This window comes from Balaenoptera musculus, chromosome 10 (genome assembly GCF_009873245.2).
Source record: "Balaenoptera musculus isolate JJ_BM4_2016_0621 chromosome 10, mBalMus1.pri.v3, whole genome shotgun sequence".
Classification (NCBI taxonomy): Eukaryota; Metazoa; Chordata; class Mammalia; order Artiodactyla; family Balaenopteridae; genus Balaenoptera; species Balaenoptera musculus.
The window spans coordinates 88,587,411-88,610,271 of NC_045794.1; the positions used below are offsets into that span (position 1 = coordinate 88,587,411).

Below are 22,861 nucleotides of genomic sequence, written 5' to 3' on the forward strand. Positions count from 1 at the left end.
GAAAGGCCATTCCATGTAGATGTGGGTTTAAAGTGTGTCATGGGACTGTTGTTTTAGAGTCGTGAATGTCCTTGGTGTTTGAAAGTAACCGTTTCTCCTGGATCTTGGGCTAGAGAATTGGTATTAATGGACAGATACAAACTGCTCTGTTTACACCTTTCCCTGTGTTATGTCAGACTGGGGCTGTGGGTGCCTTATATTAAGAGCAGAAGACTACTTGGGACTTGTATTTGTTCCTAAAGCACTGCAAAAAGGGGACAGCTTATTATAAAAGTCATTTCCAGCAGGGACAGAGTGTCTCTCTTGGTTGGTAAAGAGCATCTCCTTAGTTCAATTTTCTCAAAGATTCAGGGAATCTTCATGGAAGATTTAGCCATACTGTTGTATGTCACAGTAGTTTTTCTTTTTCATTGCTGCATAGTACTCCACTGTATGCATATATCACAACATATATATCAATCTAAACGTTGATGGATATTTAAATTGTTTCAAGTTTTTGACTGTTTCTTAAGCATCTCTGAACATTCTTTTTTTAAGTGTATTTTATTGTGGTGGAATATACCTAACATAAAATGTATCATTTTAACGGTGTTAAGTATATAATTCAGTGGCATTCAGTACATTCCCCTTGTTTTGCAACCATCACCACCATCCACCTCCAGAACTTTTTACATCTCCCAGACTAAAATTCTGTACCCATTAAACAATAACTCTCCATCCCCCTTTCCCCCTAGTCCCTAGCAACTACTCTTCTACTTTCTGCCTCTATGAATTTGACTACTGTAAGAATCTCATTTAAGTGGAATCACATAGTATTTGTCCTTTTGTGACTGGCTAATTTCATTTAGCTTAATGTCTTCAGGGTTCATCCATGTTGTAGCATGTATCAGAATTCCCTTCCTTTTTAAGGTTGAGTGACACTCGCTTGTATGTATATACGACATTTTGTTTATCTGTTCATCCATGGATGGACATTTGGACTGTTTCTACCTTTTGGCTATTGTGAATAATGCTGCTATAAACATGGGTATACAAATACCTGGTCGATATCTGCTTTCAGTTCTTTTGGATATATAACCAGACGTGGAATTGCTGGATCATGTGGTAATTCTGTGTTTACTATTTTGAGGAACTGCCATATTTTCATGGTGGCTGCATCATTTTACATTCTCACCAATAATGTGCTAGAGTTCCAATTTCTCGACATCCTTGCCAATACTTGTTATTTTCTATTTTTCTGGGGGGGTTTTGTAATAGTCATTCCAGTGTATAAGGTAGTATCTAATTGTGGTTTTGATTTGTATTTCCCTAATGATTAGTGATGTTGAGCATCTTTTCATGTGCTTATTGACCATTTGTATATACACTTTGGAGAAATGCCTATTCAAGTCTTTTGACCATCTGTTAATCAGATTGTTTATTTTTGTTGTTGTTGAATTGTAGGAATTTCCCTAATGATTAGTGATGTTGAACATCTTTTCATGTGCTTACTGATTATTTGTATATATTCTTTGTAGAAATGTCTATTCAAGTCTTTTGACTGCTTTTAAATCAGATTGTTTACTTTTTTGTTGGTAAATTGTAGTTCTTTATATATTTTGCATATTAACCCCTTATCAGATATATGTTGTGCAAATATTTTTCTCTCATTCTTTGGGTTGCCTTTTACTCTGTTGATTGTGTTCTTTGATGCACAGAAGTTTTCAATTTTGATGTAGTCTATTTATTTTTTCTTTTGTTGCCTGTGCTTTGGTGTCATATCCAAGAAATCATTGCCAAATCCGATGTCATGAAGGTTTTACTCTATGTTTTCTTTCAAAAGTTTTATAGTTTTAGCTCTTATGTTTAGGTCTTTGATCCATTTTGAGTTAATTTTTATATATGGTATAAGGTAAGGATTCACATTCATTCTTTCGTTTGTGGATATCCATTTTTCCCAACACCATTTGTTGAAAAGACTGTGCTTTCCCCACTGAATGTTGACACCCTTGTCAAAAGTCATTTGACCATGTATGTATCTGGACTCTCTATTCTGTTCATTGGTCTATATGTCTGTCTCTATGCCAGTACCACACTGTTTTAATTACTGTAGCTTTGTACTAAGTTTTGAAATCAGGAAATGTGAGATCTTTAATGTTGTTCTTTTTCAAGATTGTTTTGGCTATTCGGAGTCCCTTGAGATTCCATATGAATTTTAGGATGGATTTTTCTATTTCTGCAAAAATGTGTTGTTAGGATTTTTATAGGGATTGCATCGAATCTATAGATCTCTTTGGATAGTATTGACATCTTAACAATATTAAGTCTTACAATTCATAAACACAGGATGTCTTCACATTTACTGATGTCTTCTTTAATTCTTTCAGCAATGTTTTATAGTTTCAGTGTACAAGCCTTTTGCTTCCTTGGTTAAGTTTATTTCTAAGTATTTTATTCTTTTTGGTGCTATTGTAAATAGAATTGCTTTCTTTCTTTTTTTAAATATTTATTTATTTGGCTGTGTCGGGTCTTTGTTGTGGCACGCCGGCTCTTCATTGCAGCGCGCAGGCTTCTCTCTAGTTGTGGAGTGCGGGTTTTCTCTTTAGTTGTGGCACAGGCTCCAGAGCATGTAGGCTCTGTAGTTTGTGGCACATGGGCTCTCTAGTTGAGGCGCGTGAGCTCAATAGTTGTGGCACTTGGGCTTTGTTGCCCCCCGGCATGTGGGATCTTAGTTCCCCGACCAAGGATCGAACCCGCATCCCCTGCATTGGAAGGCGGATTCTTTACCACTGGACCACCAGGGAAGTCCCTAGAGTTGTTTTCTTAATTTCCTTTTTGGTTTGTTCATTGGTAGTGCAGAAAAATGCAGCCAACTTTGTATGTTGATTCTGTATCTTGCAACTTTGCTCAATTCATTATTAGTTCTAGCAGCGTGTGTGTGTGTTCTTCTTCTGGTAGTATGTTGAATAGAAGTGGCAAAAGTGTTCCTCATCTTAGAGGAAAAGCTTGTAGTCTTTCCACTGAGTATGATGTTTGCTGTGGGTTTTTCATATAGGCTTTACTCTGTTAAAATAGTTTTCTTCTCTTCCTATTTTGTTGAGTATTTTTATCATGAAAAGATTTTGAATTTTATCAAATGCTCTTTCTGCATCAATTGAGATGATCATGTGGTTGTTCTGTTAATGTGGTTTATTATATGAATTGCTTTTTGTATGTTGAACTATCCTAGCATTCAAGTAATAATCCCACTTGGTCATAGTGTATAATCCTTTTAATACACTGTTGAATTATGTTAACTAGCATTTTCTTGGGGATTTTTGCATCACTGTACATAAAGGATATTGATCTGTAGTTTTCTTATAGTGTCTTCATCTGGCTTTGGTATCAGGGTAATGCTGGGCTTGTAGAATGAGTTTGGAAGTGTTCACTCCTCTTCCATTTTTTGGAAGAGTTTGAGAAGGATTGGTAGTCTGAATATTCTTGTGGACATCCTCTTTTATGAACTACCTGTTTGGGATTTTACTTGTCAGGTTTTGTTGCTGTTGTTGTTGTTTGTTGTTGTTTTTTGATTGTGCTATTTGTCTTTCCCTTAATGATTTGTAAGAGTTGTTTTTATATTTTGAATAGGAGATATTTGTCAGATAAAAGTATTGAAGTTTGTGGTCTGCCTTTTTATTCTTTTAGTGGTATCTTTTGATGAACAGAAGTTCTTACTTCTAATAAAACCCAGTTTATCAGTGTTTTTCTTTTATAGTTAGTGCTTTTGTGTCATATTCAGAAATTTTTGCCTACCTAAGGTCATGAAGGTTTTCTTCATGTTACTATCTAGAAGTTTTATTATTTTACCTTTTACTTTTCTATCAACAGACATCTGGAATTTTTATAAATGGTGTGAGGGAGGAATCAAAATTCTTTTTTTATTTTTAATTTTGACTGATAGAGCACCATTTTTTCTGAAAAGAATGTTCTTTACCCACTGGTCATAAATCAGGAGATCATATACATGTGGATCTATGTCTTGATCTTTATTCTGAATCACTGGTCTGCTTGTCTGTTTTAGAGCCAGTACAATAGTCTTTATTACTGTACCTTTTATGGTACATTGTAATACATGGTGGCATAAGACCTCTTTTTCAAGATGGTTTTGGTTAAGTTCTTAATATTTCTATATAGATTTTAGAATCAGCTTATCTATTTTCACATGCACAAAAAAAATCTAGGATTTTGATTGGGATTACATTGTATCCACAGTTAATTTCAGAAGAATAACATCTTGCCGACATCAAATTTCTAATCTGTGTATGTGCTTTAAACCTCCATGTGTTAGATGGCCTTTAGTTTCTCTCAACAGTGTTTTGTAGATTTCAGTGTAGAGATTTTGTACATCTTTCATTAGATTTATTCCTAGATAATTGATATTTTTCAGTACTATTGTAAGTAGTATTATTTTTAAATGTTTTCTAATTGTCAGTTGCTAGTATATGAAAATGCAATTTATTTTTTAGATAATGACTGTAACCAGGCACTTTGCTAAATTTGCTTATTATTTATGAGTTTACTATGAACATAATCATGTCACCGGATAATGATAGTTTTGCATTTTCTTTTATAGTCTTCATATTTTTATTTCTTTTCTGTGCCTTAGTGCACCTGCTGGGACCTCTACTGCAACGTTGAGTTGAAGTGGTGATAGCAGACATTATTGCCTTGTTCCTTACCTAGGGGAAAACACTTAATGTTTCACCACTAAGCTTGATGGTTGTTATGAAGTTCTTGTAGGTATCATTATTGAATCCCTGGTTTGCTGAGAGACTTTTCTTGAATGGGTGTTGAACTTTATCAAATGGTTTACTGAGCTGATCATATGTTTTTCTCCTTTATTCTGTTAATGTTGTGAATTACATTGATTAAATTTTTGAATGTTAAACCAATCTTGCATTCCTAGAAGACACTGCACTTGGTCAAAAGTTTAATTTTTGTATTTTTCTAGGTTAGATTGACTACTATCTTGTTAAGAATTTTGACATCTCTGTTTATGAGATTTATTGACCAATGATTTTCCTTTTATCCTCATCAGGTTTTGGCATCAAGATTATACAGTCCTTATAAAAAGATGTGGAAACTTTCTTTTTTTTCTGCTCTTTTGAAAAGTTTGTGTAAGATTGGCTTCATTTATTTCTTAAATATTAGGAAAAACTTAACACTGAAGTCATCTGGGTTTGGAGTTTTCCTTGAGGGAAAGTTTTTAATGATGGATTCAGTTTTTAAAATAGCAATAGAATTATTCATATTTTTCTATTTCTTGTTTTGTTACTTTAAGCAAATTTTTATTTTTAAGGAATTCATTTCATCTAAATTTTCAAATTTATTTACATGATATTGTTTAAATTTTCCTTTTATTACTTTTTGTCATGTTTTTAGCATCTACAGTATTGTCCTCCTTTCATTTCTGATATGTTTTCTCTATTTTTCTTGATCAGTTTTGCCAGAGTTTATCAACTGTATTAGTCTTTGCAAGTATCCAACTTTCGGCTTTTTTTTTTTTTCTCAATTTACATCTTTTAAAAATTTCCTTTACTTTTGCTCTTTTCTCTAGTTTTTCCTTCCTTATACTTTCTTTGAGTTTAATTTTTTGTCTTTTTCTATTGTGAGATAGACATCTAGATCATTGATTTTCAACCTTTTCTAAGATAGACAGTTAAAGTTATAAAATTTCCTCCAAGTACTACTTAACTGTATCACATAATTCTTCTGGTGTCATACTTTCATTACCATACAGTCAAACTTACTTTCTAATTCCTACTGTGATTTCTTATTTTACCCATGATTCATTTAGAAATCTATTGCTTAATTTCTAAAAACTTGGGGATTTCCTAGTTGCCTTTCTGTTACTGATTTCTATTATAATCCACTGTGGTCAGAGAACATATTCTGTATGACTTCAATATTTAAAATTAGTGAGACTTGCTTTTTTGTCCAAACATATGGTCTATTTGGCAAATGCACATGTATGCTTGTAAAGAATGTGTATTCTGCTGTTTTTGGATGGAATGTTCTGTAACTATCAATTAGGTCAGGTTGGTTAATCATGTTATTCAGATGTGCCATATCCTTATGGATTTTGTTGTTGTCTATAAGGTACTGGAAGAGGTGCTATATTGTGGTTATCTGTCTCCTCAGTTTTGTTAATTCCTGCTTTACGTGTTTTGAAGTGTTCATTTCTTAGAAATTTAGTATTGTTGTATCCTCTTGTTGAAATGATCCTTTTTATCATTATTAGATGTCCCTCCTTATTTCTAGTAACTTTTTGCCTTCAAGTCTATTTTGTCTGATATTAATATAACTACAGCAGCTTTCTTTTTTATTGGGGTTGTTACGGTGTATCTTTGTCTTTTAATTTTCAACCTTTCTGAATTCAATATTAAGATTTTTTATATAGTTTTAAAAAGCCAGTCAGATAATCTTTATCTTTAATTGGAATATTTAGATCATTTAAATTTAATATAATTACTTACATTGTTGGGCTTAAATCAACAAGCTTGGTACTGTATTTAATTTTTATTTCTCCCATCTGACTTTATTTCTTTATTCCTCCCTTGTTCCCTTTTTGGGAAGGATTAATGTAGTTAAATATTTTTAATGTTTTTCTCTGCTAGCTTTCCAATTAGATATTCTTTTAGAGTGTTTCTCTCGGGGATTACACTATGTACCCTTCCTTTCATGTCTGCCTCACATTAATCCTTCCCCCACTTCAAATACAGTGCACGAACACTGTCATAGTTTAACCTCATTTACCACTTTCCCACCCTCTGTGCCATTGCTTTAATGTATCTTACATCTACATATGTTATAAGCCCTATAAGACATTATTATTATTATTGTTTTAAATATTAGTCATTCACATATTTTAATATGTGAATGTATTTATTCACATATTTGCCCTTTCCAGGGCTCATCATTCTTGTCAGCAAGTCCATGCTTCCATCTGGGATCATTATTTCTTTAACCCAAAGAAACTCCTTTGCTATTTCTGGTAGTGCAGTATAGAGTAGTATAGATCATGAAAAACATTGCTATTTCACCTACATTTTTGAAGGACATTTTTGCTGGATATAGAATTCTAGTCTGGTAAGATTTTTTTCCTTTCAACCCTTTAAAACTTTTATTGCATTGTCTTCTGGCTTCTAAAAGTTAGTCATCAGACTTACTTTTACTCCTTTGAATACAATGTCTTTTTGTCTCAGGCAAAAGATTTTTTTCCTTCTCTTTAGTTTACAGCTGTTTGACTATGATGTACATAAACATGGTTTTCTTATATTTTTCCTTCTTGGGTTCACTGAGCTTCTAGCATCTGTGGGTTGTCATTCATGAAATTTGTAAAATTGTTCACCATTGTCTCTTCAAATATCTTTTCTGCCCCATTCTCCTTTATCTCCTTCTGAAATTCCAGTTACATGAATACTAGACCTTTGACTGTACCCCATATGTTTCTTACGCTCTGCTCTGGTTTGTCCATTTTTCTCTCTTCATTCTTCAGTTTGGTGTATCCTGTTGACATCATTTTCAGTTCTCAATTCCCATTTTCTGTCATGTCTAGAGTCTGCTATTAAGCCCATCCAAGTTATCTTTTTTTTTATAGTTTTGTGGTCTATTTTCATTTATTTATTCATTCATTCATTTATTTATCTATTTATTTGGCTGCACTGGGTCTTAGTTGTGGCATGCGAGATCTTCGTTGTGGCATGAGGAATCTTTCTTTAGTTGTGGCATGCAGGATCTTTTATTTGCAGCATGAGGGATCTTTAGTTGTGGCATGTGAACTCTTAGTTGTGGCACATGGTATCTAGTTCCCTGACCACAGATCCAACCCGGGCCCCCTGCATTGGGAGCTTGGAGTCCTAGCCACTGGACCACCAGGGAAGTCCCCTACCCAAGTTATCTTAATTTCAGATATTGTATTCTTTCTTTTACGGTAGATGTTCAGTTGATTCTTTTTTTTTTAATGCAAATCTCAGTTGATATTCTACATTTTTCGTCTGTTTTGTCCATCACTTCCTCTATTTTGACTGTCCTTTCCTCTATCTCCTTAACCTTACTAACCATAGTTATTTTAAAGTCTCTGTCTGATAACTCTAATATCTCAATCATCTCTGGATCTATTTCTATTATCTGTTTTTTCCTTGGATTTCAGGGTTTTGGTCTTGTTTTTCAATATACCTTATAGTTTTTGATTCCGTGCTCGACATTATGGATGCAAAGTTGGAGAGGTTTTGAGTGAATGATGTTAACATCCTCCACAGAGTGTTAAATTTTGTTCTAGCAGGCAGATAGAGAACCAGCAAGTCTCCTTGATCCTGTCAAGCCTTGGTTAAGTCCAGTCTATTTCAGTTTTGTCCATACTACCAGAGTGTCATCTTTACTCCTAGGTCATAGCTTTTCTGGGTCCACAACTGAAAGCCCTGGGTATTTACGAAGTTCCTTCTACCTTGACCCAGCTTGAGCTCCAACTTCTGACACCCTAGCTAATCAATGACCAGCTCTTTAGCCTCTAAGCTGATGTTTTCTCTTTGGTTTTTTTGGTTTCTCACTCTCTGCATGTGCAGCATAGGAATGGCCTAAGACTTGAGGGGAGTTTGAATGCAGGCATGTCTGTCTTCTTCTCTTCTCTCTGGAATGTTGCTTCTTATATCTTAGCCACTCTGTCATCTGCAAACTCTGACTTCAGTCTCATCAGCCCAATAGACTACACTCTTTGCTTAGGTTCCAGTGTAGCAATTTAGAAATATCCTCAGGAACAAATCTAGGGTTGATATGGAGCTCATGTTGGTGCCAGTGCTAGATCTAAAACATGGGCCACCTGACTCCTATCAGTCCATATTTTGTTTTTGCTTTCAAAACGCAAAAATACTACATTAAAGAAATATACCCACTGGCTATACGAGTCATGCGTGTATGTATTTGAAAAATGTAGGGGAAAGATATGAGGAAGAAAAATAATTGCCTCTATCCTGCTATCCAGAGGTAACCACTCTTGATGTTTTTGTATTTCCTTCTGGTTGTTCTTCTAAGCATATGTTGTTAAACAAAGTTTCATATATGTATATATTTATAGTTAATATGTATATATAGCTATCATCTGTTAAGCAACGAGAAGTGCTTTAATTCCAATATCTCATTCAGTTATCACAGTGGTCCTAGGAGGTAACTTATTCTTATGAGCTTCAATTATACATGTGAAAACTGAGGCTCAAAGGTGTTACGTAATTTTCCCAAAGTTACACGGCTGGTAAGTGGTAGAGCTAGGATTTCAGCCCAGGTCTGTATGTGTGCCTTTGAACATTAGGCAGTTAGTCTTTGCACTGTTCTGCCTCTCAGAAGGTAATGCTTCAAAGACTTGCCATTGAGGATTTCATACCTTGTCCATAGGGATACCAAGGCCAGAGCTAGGAAGGCCCACCACTCCCTCTCAGTGGCTGATTGGTATGTTAATACTTGTCTGTGCCTTGTCATCTCTTCCACTCGACTGAAAGCCCCATGAGGGCGGCAATGTTGTGTGGTTCACTGTTGTAACCCCAGGTCTTGGCACATAGTGGGGGCCTTAGAATATGGTTGAAGTTTCAAAAATTAATTTTTCTCTTAATTTTAGTATTTTAAGAATGTTTTGGATTGTAAAAGACAGTAACCTGACAGTGGTTTAAACTGTGTAAATATTTACTATCTTATTTAACCAGAAGATGAGAGGTAGAAAGTTCCTAGGTTTATTCAAGAGCTCAACATCATCCGGGACCCAGGCTCTGTATGTATTTCTGCTAAGTCTTCCAAAGTTGTTGGCGTTTTGTCCTCATGTTGGCTTGTGACCTCATGGTCACAAGATTGCTGCTTCAGGTCCAGGATTCAGGTCCACATTTAAAACAGATGGATGGGGCAAGGGGAGGCACCAGGTAGCTTTCCTCTTATGTGTTTTCCTTTTATCAGAAAACAACAATAGGGACTTCCCTGGTGGTCCAGTGGTTAAGACACTGCACTTCCATTGCAGGGGCATGGGTTCAATCCCTGGTTGGGGAAATGAGATCCCTCATGGCATGCAGAGCAGCCAAATAAATAAATTAATTAATTAATTAATTAATTTAAAAAAAGGAAGAAGAAGAAAACAGCTTTCCCAGAAGCCCTCTGTAGACATTTTTTTTACTTTGTTTGTTTGTGTCCAAAACTTTATCTAGTAGCTGAAAGGGAAAAGATGAGAGTGAATATTTGTCAAAATAATAGAAAAGAGTAGAATTATGATGGTTGGATTGCCCCCACTTCAAATCCAGCCTGTCTCTTGTTTTTATACAGCCCATGATCTAAAATATTTTTTTGTTTTGTTTTTTCCTTTTTCTTTTTCTTTTATTTTTTTAAATTTTTTAAAAATTTTATTTATTTATTTTTTTATACAGCAGGTTCTTATTAGTTATCCATTTTATACATATTAGTGTATACATGTTAATCCCAATCGCTCAATTCATCACACCACCCCCTGCCCCCGCCACTTTCCCCCCTTGGTGTCCATACGTTTGTTCTCTACATCTGTGTCTCAGCTTCTGCTCTGCAAACCAGTTCATCTGTACCATTTTTCTAGGTTCCACATACATGAGTTAATATACGATATTTGTTTTTCTCTTTCTGACTTACTTCACTCTGTATGACAGTCTCTAGATCCATCCATGTGTCTACAGATGAACCAATTTCCTTCCTTTTTATGGCTGAGTAATATTCCATTGTACATGTGTACCACTTCTTTATCCATTTGTCTGTTGATGGGCATTTAGGTTGCTTCCATGACCTGGCTATTGTAAATAGTGCTGCAGTGAACACTGGGGTACATGTGCCTTTTTGAATTATGGTTTTCTTTAGGTATATGCCCAGTAGTGGGATTGCTGGGTCATATGGTAATTCTATTCTTAGATTTTTAAGGAACCTCCATACTGTTCTCCATAGTGGCTGTATCAATTTACAATCCCACCAACAGTGCAAGAGGGTTCCCTTTTCTCCACACCCTCTCCAGCATTTGTTTTTTGTAGATTTCCTGATGATGCCCATTCTAAGTGGTGTGAGGTGATAACTCATTGTAGTTTTGATTTGCATTTCTCTAATAATTAGTGATGTTGAGCAGCTTTTCATGTGCTTCTTGGCCATCTGTATGTCTTCTTTGGAGAAATGTCTATTTAGGTCCTCTGCCCATTTTTTGATTGGGTTGTTTGTTTTTTTAATATTGAGCTGCATGAGCTGTTTATATATTTTGGAGATTAATCCTTTGTCTGTTCATTCATTTGCAAATATTTTCTCCCATTTTGAGGGTTGTCTTTTTGTCTTGTTTGTAGTTTCCTTTGCTTTGCAAAAGCTTTTAAGTTTCCTTAGGTCCCATTTGTTTATTTTTATTTTTATTTCCGTTACTATAAGAGGTGGATCAAAGAAGGTCTTGCTGTGATTTATGTCAAAGAGTGTTCTTCCTATGTTTTCCTATAAGAGTTTTATAGTGTCCGGTGTTACATTTAGGTCTCTAATCCATTTTGAGTTTATTTTTGTGTACGGTGTTAGCAAGTATTCTAAATTCATTCTTTTACATGCAGCTGTCCAGTTTTCCCAGCACCACTTATTGAAGAGACTGTCATTTCTCCATTGTATATCCTTGCCTCCTTCTTATAGATTAGCTGACCATAGGTGCGTGGGTTTATCTCTGGAATTTCTATCCTGTTCCATTGATCTATATTTCTGTTTTTGTGCCAGTACCATACTGTCTTGATTACTGTAGCTTTGTAGTATAGTCTGAAATCAGGGAGTCTTATTCCTCCAGCTCGGTTTCTTTCCCTCAAGACTGCTTTGGCTATTCAGGGTCTTTTGTGTCTCCATACAAATTTTAGGATTTTTTGTTCTAGTTCTGTAAAAAATGCCATTGGTAACTTGCTAGGGGTTGCACTGAATCTGTAGATTGCTTTGGGTAGTATAGTCATTTTCACAATATTGATTCTTCGAATCCAAGAACATGGTATATCTCTCCATCTGTTGGTATCATCTTTAATTTCTTTCATCAGTGTCTTATAGTTTTCTGCATACAGGTCTTTTGTCTCCCTAAGTAGGTTTATTCTTAGGTATTTTATTCTTTTTATTGCAGTGGTAAATGGGAGTGTTTCCTTAATTTCTCTTTCAGATTTTCCATCATTAGTTTATAGGAATGCAAGAGATTTCTGTGCTTTAATTTTGTATCCTGCAACTTTACCAAATTCATTGATTAGCTCTAGTAGTGTTCTGGTGGCGTCTTTAGGATTCTCTATGTATAGTATCATGTCATCTGCAAACAGTGACAGTTTTACTTCTTTTCCAATTTGTATTCCTTTTATTTCATTTTCCTCTCTGATTGCCGTGGCTAGGACTTCCAAAACTATGTTGAATAATAGTGGTGAGGGCTTCCCTGGTGGCGCAGTGGTTGAGAATCTGCCTGCTAATGCAGGGGACATGGGTTCGAGCCCTGGTCTGGGAAGATCCCACATGCCACGGAGCAGCTGGGCCCGTGAGCCACAACTACTGAGCCTGCGCGTCTGGAGCCTGTGCCCCGCAACGGGAGGGGCCGCGATAGTGAAAGGCCCGCAGGCCCGTGCACCGCGATGAAGAGCGGTCCCCGCACCGCGATGAAGAGTGGCCCCCACTTGCCGCAACTAGAGAAAGCCCTCGCACGAACCGAAGACCCAACACAGCCAAAAAAAATAAAATAAATAAATAAAGTAGCTATTAAAAAAAAAAAAAAAAAAAAACTTCTGGAGATAAAGCTCCTGATGATTCAAGAGAATTTTAAGCCTCTGTGATGGTCCAGGAGGGAAGTCCTCTCTATTAAAAAAAAAAAAAAAAAAAAAATAATAGTGGTGAGAGTGGACATCCTTGTCTTGTTCCTGATCTTAGAGGAAATGCTTTCAGTTTTTCACCATTAAGAATGATGTTTGCTGTGGGTTTGTCATATATGGCCTTTATTATGTTGAGGTAGGTTCCCTCTATGCCCACTTTCTGGAGACTTTTTATCATAAATGGGTGTTGAATTTTGTCACAAGCTTTTTCTGCATCTATTGAGATGATCATATGGCTTTTCTTCTTCAGTATGTTAATATGGTATATCACATTGATTGATTTGCATATATTGAAGAATCCTTGCATCCCTGGGATAAATCCCACTTGATCATCGTGTATGATCCTTTTAACGTGTTGTTGGATTCAGTTTGCTAGTATTTTCTTGAGGATTTTTGCATCTGTATTCATCAGTGATGTTGGTCTGTAATTTTCTTTTTTTGTAGTATCTTTGTCTGGTGTTGGTATCAGGGTGATGGTGGCCTCATAGAATGAGTTTGGGAGTGTTCCTATCTCTGCAATTTTTTGGAAGAGTTTGAGAAGGATAGGTGTTAGCTCTTCTCTAAATGTTTGATAGAATTCACCTGTGAAACCATCTGGTCCTGGACTTTTGTTTGTTGGAAGAGTTTTAATCACAGTTTCAATTTCATGACTTGTGATTGGTCTGTTCATATTTTCTATTTCTTCCTGGTTCAGTCTTGGAAGGTTATACCTTTCTAAGAATTTGTCCATTTCTTCCAGGTTGTCCATTTTATTGGCATAGAGTTGCTTGTAGTAGTCTCTTAGCATGCTTTGTATTTCTGCGGTGTCTGTTGTAACTTCTCCTTTTTCATTTCTAATTTTATTGATTTGAGTCCTCTCCCTCTTTATCTTGATGAGTCTGGCTAATGGTTTATCAATTTTGTTTATCTTCTCAAAGAACCAGCTTTTACTTCTGTTGATCTTTGCTATTGTTTTCTTTGTTTCTATTTCATTTATTTCTGCTCTGATCTTTATGGTTTCTTTCCTTCTGCTAACTTTGGGTTTTGTTTGTTCTTTCAACAGTTCGTTTAGGTGTAAGGTTAGATTGTTTATTTGAGAATTTTCTTGTTTCTTGAGGTACGCTTGTATAGCTATAAACTTCCCTCTTAGAATTGCTTTTGCTGCATCCCATAGGTTTTGGATCATCGTGCTTTCATTGTCATTTGTGTCTAGGTATTTTGTGATTTCCTCTTTGATTTCTTCAGTGATCTCTTGGTTATTTAGTAAAGTATTGTTTAGCCTCCATGTGTTTGTGTTTTTTACATTTTTTTCATTGTAATTGATTTCTAATCTCATAGCATTGTGGTCAGAAAAGATGCTTGATATGATTTCAGTTTTCTTAAATTTACTGAGGCTTGATTTGTCAGCCAAGATGTGATCTATCCTGGAGACTATTCCGTGCACACTTGAGAAGAAAGTGTAATCTGCTGTTTTTGGATGGAATGTCCTATAAATATCAATTAAATCTATCTGGTCTATTGTGTCATTTAAAGTTTGTGTTTCCTTATTAATTTTCTGTTTGGATGATCTGTCCATTGGTGTAAGTGAGGTGTTAAAGTCCCCCACTATTATTGTGTTACTGTCGATTTCCTCTTTTATAGCTGTTAGCAGTTGCCTTATGTATTGAGGTGCTCCTATGTTGGGTGCATATATATTTATAATTGTTATATCTTCTTTTTGGATTGATCCTTTGATCATTATGTAGTGTCCTTCTTTGTCCCTTGTAACATTCTTTATTTTAAAGTCTAGTTTATGTGATATGAGTATAGCTACTCCAGCTTTCTTTTGATTTCCATTTGCATGGAATATCTTTTTCCATCCCCTCACTTTCAGTCTGTATGTGTCCCTAGGTCTGAAGTGGGTCTCTTGTAGACAGCATATATATGGGTCTTTTTTTTGTATCCATTCAGCAAGCCTGTGTCTTTTGGTTGGAGCATTTAATGCATTCACATGTAAGGTAATTATCGATATGTATGTTCCTGTTACCACTTTCTTAATTGTAATGGGTTTGTTTTTGTAGGTCCTTTTCTTCTCTTGTGTTTCCCACTTAGAGAAGTTCCTTTAGCATTTGTTGTAGAGCTGGTTTGGTGGTGCTGAATTCTCTTAGCTTTTGCTTGTCTGAAAATCTTTTGACTTCTCCATCGAATCTGAATGAGATCCTTGCTGGGTAGAGTAATCTTGCTTGTAGGTTCTTCCCTTTTATCATTTTAAGTATATCATGCCACTCCCTTCTGGCTTGTAGAGTTTCTGCTGAGAAATCAGCTGTTAACCTTATGGGAGTTCCCTTGTATGTTATTTGTTGTTTTTCCCATGTTGCTTTCAGTGATTTTTCTTTGTCTTTAATTTTTGTCAATTTGATTACTATGTGTCTTGGCATGATTCTCCTTGGGTTTATCCTGCCTGGGACTCTCTGTGCTTCCTGGACTTGGGTGGCTATTTCCTTTCCCATGTTAGGGAAGTTTTCGACTATAATCGCTTCAGATATTTTCTTGGGTCCTTTCTCTCTCTCTTCTCCTTCTGGGACCCTCTATAATGCGAATGTTGTTGCGTTTAATGTTGTCCCAGAGGTCTCTTAGGCTGTCTTCATTTCTTTTCATTCTTTTTTCTTTATTCTGTTCCGCAGCAGTGAATTCCACCATTTTGTCTTCCAGGTCACTTATCCGTTCTTCTGCCTCAGTTTTTCTGCTATTGATTCCTTCTAGTGTATTTTTCATTTCAGTTATTGTATTGTTCATCTCTGTTTGTTTGTTCTTTAATTCTTCTAGGAGTTTGTTCTTTAATTCTTCTAGGTCTTTGTTAAACATTTCTTGCATCTCCTTGATCTTTGCCTCCATTCTTTTTCCGAGGTCCTGGATCATCTTCACTATCGTTATTCTGATTTCTTTTTCTGGAAGGTTGCCTATCTCCACTTCATTTAGTTATTTTTCTGGGGTTTTATCTTGTTCCTTCATCTGGTACATAGCCTCTGCCTTTTCATCTTGTCTCTCTTTCTGTGAATGTGGTTTTTGTTCCACAGGCTGCAGGATTGTAGTTCTTCTTGCTTCTGCTCTCTGCCCTCTGGTGCATGAGGCTATCTAAGAGGCTTGTGCAAATTTCATGATGGGAGGGACTGGTGGTGGGTAGAGCTGGGTGTTGCTCTGGTGGGCAGAGCTCAGTAAAGCTTTAATCCACTTGTCTGCTGAAGGGTGGGGCTGAGTTTCCTCCCTGTTGATTGTTTGGCCTGAGGCGACCCAACAGTGGAGCCTACCCAGGCTCTTTGGTGGGGCTAATGGCAGACTGTGGGAGGGCTCACGCCAAGGAGTACTTCCCAGAACTTCTGCTGCCAGTGTCCTTGTCCTCATGGTGAGCCACAGCTACCCCCCACCTCTGCAGGAGACCCTCCAACACTAGCAAGTAGGTCTGGTTCAGTCTCCTATGGGGTCACCGCTCATTCCCCTGGGTCTTGATGCGTATACTTTGTGTGTGCCCTCCAAGAGTGGAGTCTCTGTTTCCCCCAGTCCTGTTGAAGTACTGCAATCAAATCCTGCTAGCCTTCAAAGTCTAATTCTCTAGGAATTCCTCCTCCCGTTGCTGGACCCCCAGGTTGGGAAGCCTGACGTGGGGCTCAGAACCTTCACTCCAGTGGGTGGACTTCTGGGGTGTAGGTGTTTTCCAGTTTGTGAGTCACCCACCCAGCAGTTATGGGACTTGATTTTATTGTGATTGTGCCCCTCCTACCATCTCATTGCGGCTTCTCCTTTGTCTTTGGATGTGGGGTATCTTTTTTGGTGAGTTCCAGTGTCTTCCTTTCGATGATTGTTCAGCAGTTAGTTTTGATTCCGGTGCTCTTGCAAGAGGGAGTGAGAGCACATCCTTCTACTCCGCCATCTTACTCTCTCTTGTTTTTTAAAGAGTAGAGAAAAAAGGAGAAGCATATGTGACAGCGACAATATGCCTGAAATATTTACTATTTGGCTCTTTACGGAACTTGTTTGCTGACCCCTGGATGAGACGAATCATGAGTACCTCTTTGGTTGTCACGTTACTACCTTGAATAAAACTGGGGTTTGATTAGCAAGCAGAAAAAATGAAAGACTAGCTATTGAGTGGCAAGCTAAAGGGTGTGCTGTAGAGTTTATCTCTGAGCCACGCCAAGCAGGTCAAAATGCCTTCTCAGGGTGATTTGAGAGAGGTCAAAATTCCACCTGCTGAAAAATATTTCCTCCACTGGCCTGAGTAAGAGCTGGGCATTAGCACCAGGAGGGTGCTGGTTCGAATGAAATGGAGTGGGAGGATAATCAGTTTATTAGCCTAGAAAAGACTATGAGCCTTTATAGATCATGTTGGCCCACTCTCCAGTTTTATGGATGAGGAAACTGAGGCTCAGAGAAGGGAAGTATTTGTCTAAAATCTTACTCTTGGATAGTGCTAAAACCAAAATTGTAAACCCAGGTTTTCTGATTTCTATGTAATGCTCTTCCTGTTATGTCCCTTATAGCAGCTCAGAAAAGATCAGTTTAATTGAGTAACTAGAGCTTCAGGGAGCATGAAAAAATGGGACATGGGACATTTTGATGGAATACAGTTGGGAAGAAAACCCTGGACCAGTGAGGTCAAGCCCTGAATGCCTGATGAGTGGGAGTCTGAATGAGAGTGGATGGGTTATTTACCATAGTTAGGGTCAAATGAATTTTCATTCCCAACCTGAATAAGTTGCAGTTTATCCCTGGTAGATGTCAGCAGATCTTTATGTTTAGAAACATATGACATGCCTACCAACAAATAGGGAGACTATGACTGTAAAATATTATCAGGTTCATGACTGGTTAGAGCATTCTATCTAGAGAGGAAAGCTTAGCAGTGTGCATTGATGAGAATTGTACAGGTTGGAACAGAAGTTTCTGCAGAAATTGGGCCCAGAAGATTCCCTGCGCACTTATTACATATAAGACTCTGTGGAAAGCCCGAAGTTATACATGGAAGGAAAGAGCAGGGAGCCAAAATTAAAATATATTCAGCATCAGGCAGCGTGCTTGGCATAATCACAGCCACTCTTTCCTCTAATACTCTGGGAGGGAGGTTTTTTTTAATTTCCATTTTACAGATGAGGAAACTGAGGATCAGAGGTTATATGACTTATAGCCTGGCAAGTAAGTGGTAAAGAGTCAAACTTAGAGCTGTCTGATTTTATAGCTGGTTCTCTGTCTACTGTATAAACTCTCTCTTCTGTGGGTCCCTGCTCTCAAAGAATTTTCATTCCTGAAGGGAAGCTAAGGCACATGCTTGAGTATTAATAATGCAAGATTGTATGTGATAAATTCCACTTGAATTACGCAAGGTGTTCTACCTTGCCATACCAGGTATGTTCCTGGACTCCAGCACGACCTCACTGGAACCTTGTTAGAAATGCAGAATCTTGGGCCGACTCCAGACCCACTGAGGCACACTCTGCATTTGAACAAACCCCCAGGTGATCAGATTGCTTGGTAAAGTTTGGGAGCAGTCACAAAGTTGGAAGGTGACCAGGGAAGGCATCTCAGAGAAGGTGGCATTTGCATTGGGCCTCATAGGATCCATGTGGTTCCTTTAAGTAAAGGGCTGGGAGGCAAAAGGCCACAAGGCAGGTTTTGAGCTTGGAGGGTTTTCTACATTGTCTGGAGCAGAGAGATTGAAGAATCATGGGAAACAGGGCTGAGAAGGGGAGTTTGGGCCATATTGTGGAAGGATTTGGATTCCCACAAGTGGTTTGGAGCTTGATAGTTAAGGTGCCACTGAAGGAGTTGGGTGGAGGAGTGACAGGTCAAAGTGGAGTTTTCAGAAGGCTAGTGTGGAGGTTCTCTGCAGGTGGGTTAAAGCCAGGAAGGCACTTCAGGGGCTTCCACCTGGTCCAGGTGAGGCGATGACGCTGTAGACCAGCATGGTATCAGTAGGATGGAGAGAATTGGAGAGACTGGGGTGATAGGATGGGTCCAAAGAGCAGGAACCCCGTGGGGTTCCTTGGGATTCCTGTTTCCCTCCTTGGGAAACAGAACAAATTAAATATAAGCCCAAGCCCGCTAGTCTTCAGGTCATCGTTTCCTTAATATCTAAATCAAATGACTTCAGCCTCTATCTTATATCCTAGGCAGGAGTCCAGAGTTTTCCCTTTATCGCCAAGAGTTATCAGGCTCTGTGTGTGTGTGTGTGTGTGTGCGTGTGTGTGTGTGTGTGTGACAGTCCATACTGAGTCCCGTTCCCTCTGTTCTTTGACAGCTCTTAACAACTGCCATCCCCCATCCTGCCTGCCCCACTGGAATGTCCCTGCTTCCTTTATCCTCCCCAACCCTTCACCAACTCATCGTGGCAGTTACTGACAGACTGGTGGTAACAGAGGATATTTATAACACAGGGACAGGAAAAGTTGGAATTCATCAGCACGGTGGCGTAAAACTGGGGTCACAGTGGGTCACAACCTAATGTGACTCATCATTAACATATTAAAATCTCATCACATTTCAGGGCTCACATTTCAGGGCTATATTTGTGAAAGTCACATATCTCACTCCACTGAGCATGTCAGGTTATTATTCCAATTTGGGATCTTATAACTCCATAAGAAGGGGTTCCAGAGAAATGTGGTTAAATTAGTCCATATTCCCATCAAGTTGTGGACAAAAGCCCCCATCCCCACCAATAGCAGAAAGGTTCTCAGACAGCTCCTAGAGCAAGGGCAGTGGCTTAGAGTGGGAAGTCCGGGGTGGGGAAGTTCACAGAGAGTCCTCCCATGATGGCTTTAAAAGCTGAATTGTCCTCGTGGGGTGAACGCTGCAGTTTTAGTCCTGGCTGGGAACTGAGGTACAACACTGCTGGAGAGCTCAGGAGGCCCAGTGGTTAGGTTATGATTTAAGACAACCCACCGACTCTTCCCCTTTCTCAGCCTCCATATCCATCACGGGCTGCCCTTTCTGCCCCCTGAGTGTCTATCTGTCCTCTCCTTGTGGAGAATTAGGCTCCCTCCTCTGTGTGTGGAGCACACTGCCAGGACCCTTGTGCACCTCCGCTCCCTCCCTCCACGGGCCCTCAGTCCCTGAGGGGAAGGGAGCCTGTCTGATTGACTGTGTGTCGCCAGCACTTAATATGGAAGGCCTGGTACATAGTAGGTGCTCAGTGAGTGTTTATTCAGTAATGGATGTTAGCAAAGCAAAATACTATAAAGCCATGCTAGATTACGAGTAGTAGTTGTAATTCACTTTCAGTTTTTGGCACTCCAGGACCACTTAACCATTTGAAGAGGTTCTTCCTTCTGACGGTCCCTCCTTAATAGAGTCTTTTAATTTGTTCAAAATTAATTAGAGTATTTTTGAATGGATAATACATTCATACAGTCAAAAATCAAAATGCTGTAAAGGTACTCACTGAGAAGTCTTAGTCCCACCCCTGTCGTCCCTCCTGAGCTCCCTAGTGGGAAACATTTTTATTTGTTTTTTTATGCATTCTTCGAGTATTTCCAGTGTTTATTGTGTATTCTTCCAGCATTTGACTTTTTTATGCAAATAAAAATTCAAATATATGTTCTTTTTTTGCCACTTTCTTACACACAAAAAATAGCACCCTATATGCATTTTGCCGTGACTTGCTTTTTTCACTTAATAATAAACCCTGGCGTGTTCCATATGAGTAAGAACAGAGAGAGCATTCTCATTCTTTTCTTGCTTTTAATCTTCTTTTTTTCACAGCTGTGTAGTATTCCACTGTGAGCATGTATTGTGATTTAGTTAACTAGATGAGCGCTGGGCTGTTTCCAACACTTTCGCTGTTACAGCCAAGTTGCAGTGAATAACCTCGTGTGCGGTCGTTTCCCATGTTTCCAGGAGTAGCGGCAGGATCTGTTCGCAGACGTGGGACTGCTGGATAAAGGGCATGTAGGATTTCAGTAGATTCTGTGAAATGTCTTTCCATGTGGGGAGGCACCATTTTGCTCTCCCCCTGCAAGATAGGAGGCACCTGTTTCCCTATGGCAGAAAACTTCAGGGCAGAGTTGTGTCGTTGTGGTTTGGATTTTTGCCAATCCGATATGTGAGAAATGGTATTGTAGTGTAGCTTTCATTTTCATTGATTGAGATTGTCTTTTCACATTTCAGGAACATTTGCATTTTTTCCACCAACTCTGTATCTTGGTCTTTTTCCTTGTGGTTTTATTGGAGCTGTTTCTGTGGTGGGGAGGTGAGACCATTGCCTGTGGTTGCAGTTTTCCCAAGCGGGTCATTATCTTTGTACTTGCAGTGTGTTTTTTTCCCCCACATAGAAGCTTTAGATTTTTTTATGTAGTAAAATTTCTCAATATTTTCTTGTATGGCTTTGGGTTTTGTATCAAAGTTAGAAAGGCCCCTTCCTACTCCAAGATTATGAAGGAATTCACCCAGAGGAGGTGAAAGGAAGCAGGTGTGGGCCCCCTCAGAGCAATGCTGCCAACATCCCAGTTTTGTTTGGGACTTAGCTCTGTTCCCACGGGGAGAAGGGTTTGCTGCCAGGGGCTGATGCACACTGCCAAAGGCCTGGTCCAGGCACCCTGAGCATCAGCTGATGCTCTTTGCAGGGGCTGGAAAGGAGGTAGATAAGGGGAAATGAAACGTTTGGCAGCCCCATGTTCCCAACAGGTGAGGTCTGGCCAGGTGCAGCCTGATTAGGATAATGAAAGGAAATAGAATTAGAACTTTGAAGTGAAACTTGAGATTCACATAAATTTGAACCGTTCTTGGGATTTGAAAAGAAGTAATTAATTTAGAAATGTTCTCTGTCAATGTTAAACTCTGCCACATTGGCTCTAGGCAGGAAGTATTCTAGAATAGGTTCCCAAATATCATGAATTCAATCAGCGTAGAGGCAGAAAATAAATGATTAGGTAGATAGTTCCCTGAAAATCTCTAGTTCAGTGCCACAGGTTTAAAGAGAGAATGAGGCTCGTAAATGTTTGGATTCAGGGAGGTTGAGATGTCAGCTAGCCTGGGTCCCTTTCCTGGCTCCATTGCTAAACTGTGTGACCTCAGACAAATTGCTTCACTTCTCTGAGCCTGTTTCTTCCTCTATGAAAGGGGATAATACTCATAATTAAACCTAACATTGATTAAGCACTAAGTATATATCAAGCACCATATTTGATGTTTCACATGCATTAAATTATTCACTGTCTCAGGAAGCTATGAAAATTAAATGCAGTACTGTGAAGAGCTTTGCCCAGTGCCTGGCACATTATAAGACCCCAGTGAACGTTCCGGATAGTATTGTTATTTTATATGCTTACTGCAATCAGATGGGTAGGCTCAGCATTTGACTGTGGTTTTATCTTAGCCATTCATTCATTCCACAAATACTTCCATGTGTGGGTGCTGGAGACACAATGGCAAATGTGGTCTATGCCCTACAGAGCTTACAAACCAGCAAGGCAGATGCACTGGTCAGCACGTAGCGACCACACCCTGTGACAAGGGCTTCGCCAGGGACCAGCCAAGGTGCTGTGGGAGCACAGGGGAGGAGTGGATAACTCTGGCCCAGATACAGGACTTGACAAACCCAGGCCTACGGGCAGGACAGGGATCCAGGTACACGACCTCTCCGGAGGAGTGACGACTGTTATTGTAATCGGGAACACGTAGATAGCACGTGCCTTGTGCCAGGAGTGGTTTAGTTAACCCTCACAATTAGGGCTTGGTACTATTATTACCCCTATTTTACAAATAAGGAAACTAAGGCACCAAAAGTTTGTTTGAGGTCACACAGCTAGCAAGTGAAGGAGCCAGGATTTGAGCCTGGAAATTTGGTCCCAGAGTTAATATTAGGAAATAGATCCAGAAAAGGGAGTAGAGATGCTCACCATTGGGAATTGGACCAGGATTCCCTGGGCGGGGACGTATTAGGAATCATAATTGAAAAGTGGGAGGGAACAGAGTGTCAGGGAGAAGTCCAGGCACTGGGCAGCATCTCGGTGGGAGGAATTTTAAACAGATGCTGCTCTCCGGCTTTGGTAGGACGA

At 38.7% G+C, this 22,861-nt stretch overlaps 1 protein-coding gene across 2 annotated transcripts in view; it reads left to right on the forward strand.

Annotated features, from left to right (window-relative positions):
- The window catches only part of RFX4 (regulatory factor X4), a 165,852-nt gene that overhangs the window by 27,576 nt on the left and 115,415 nt on the right, over positions 1-22,861 (forward strand). The gene's annotated exons all lie outside the window — the stretch shown is intronic.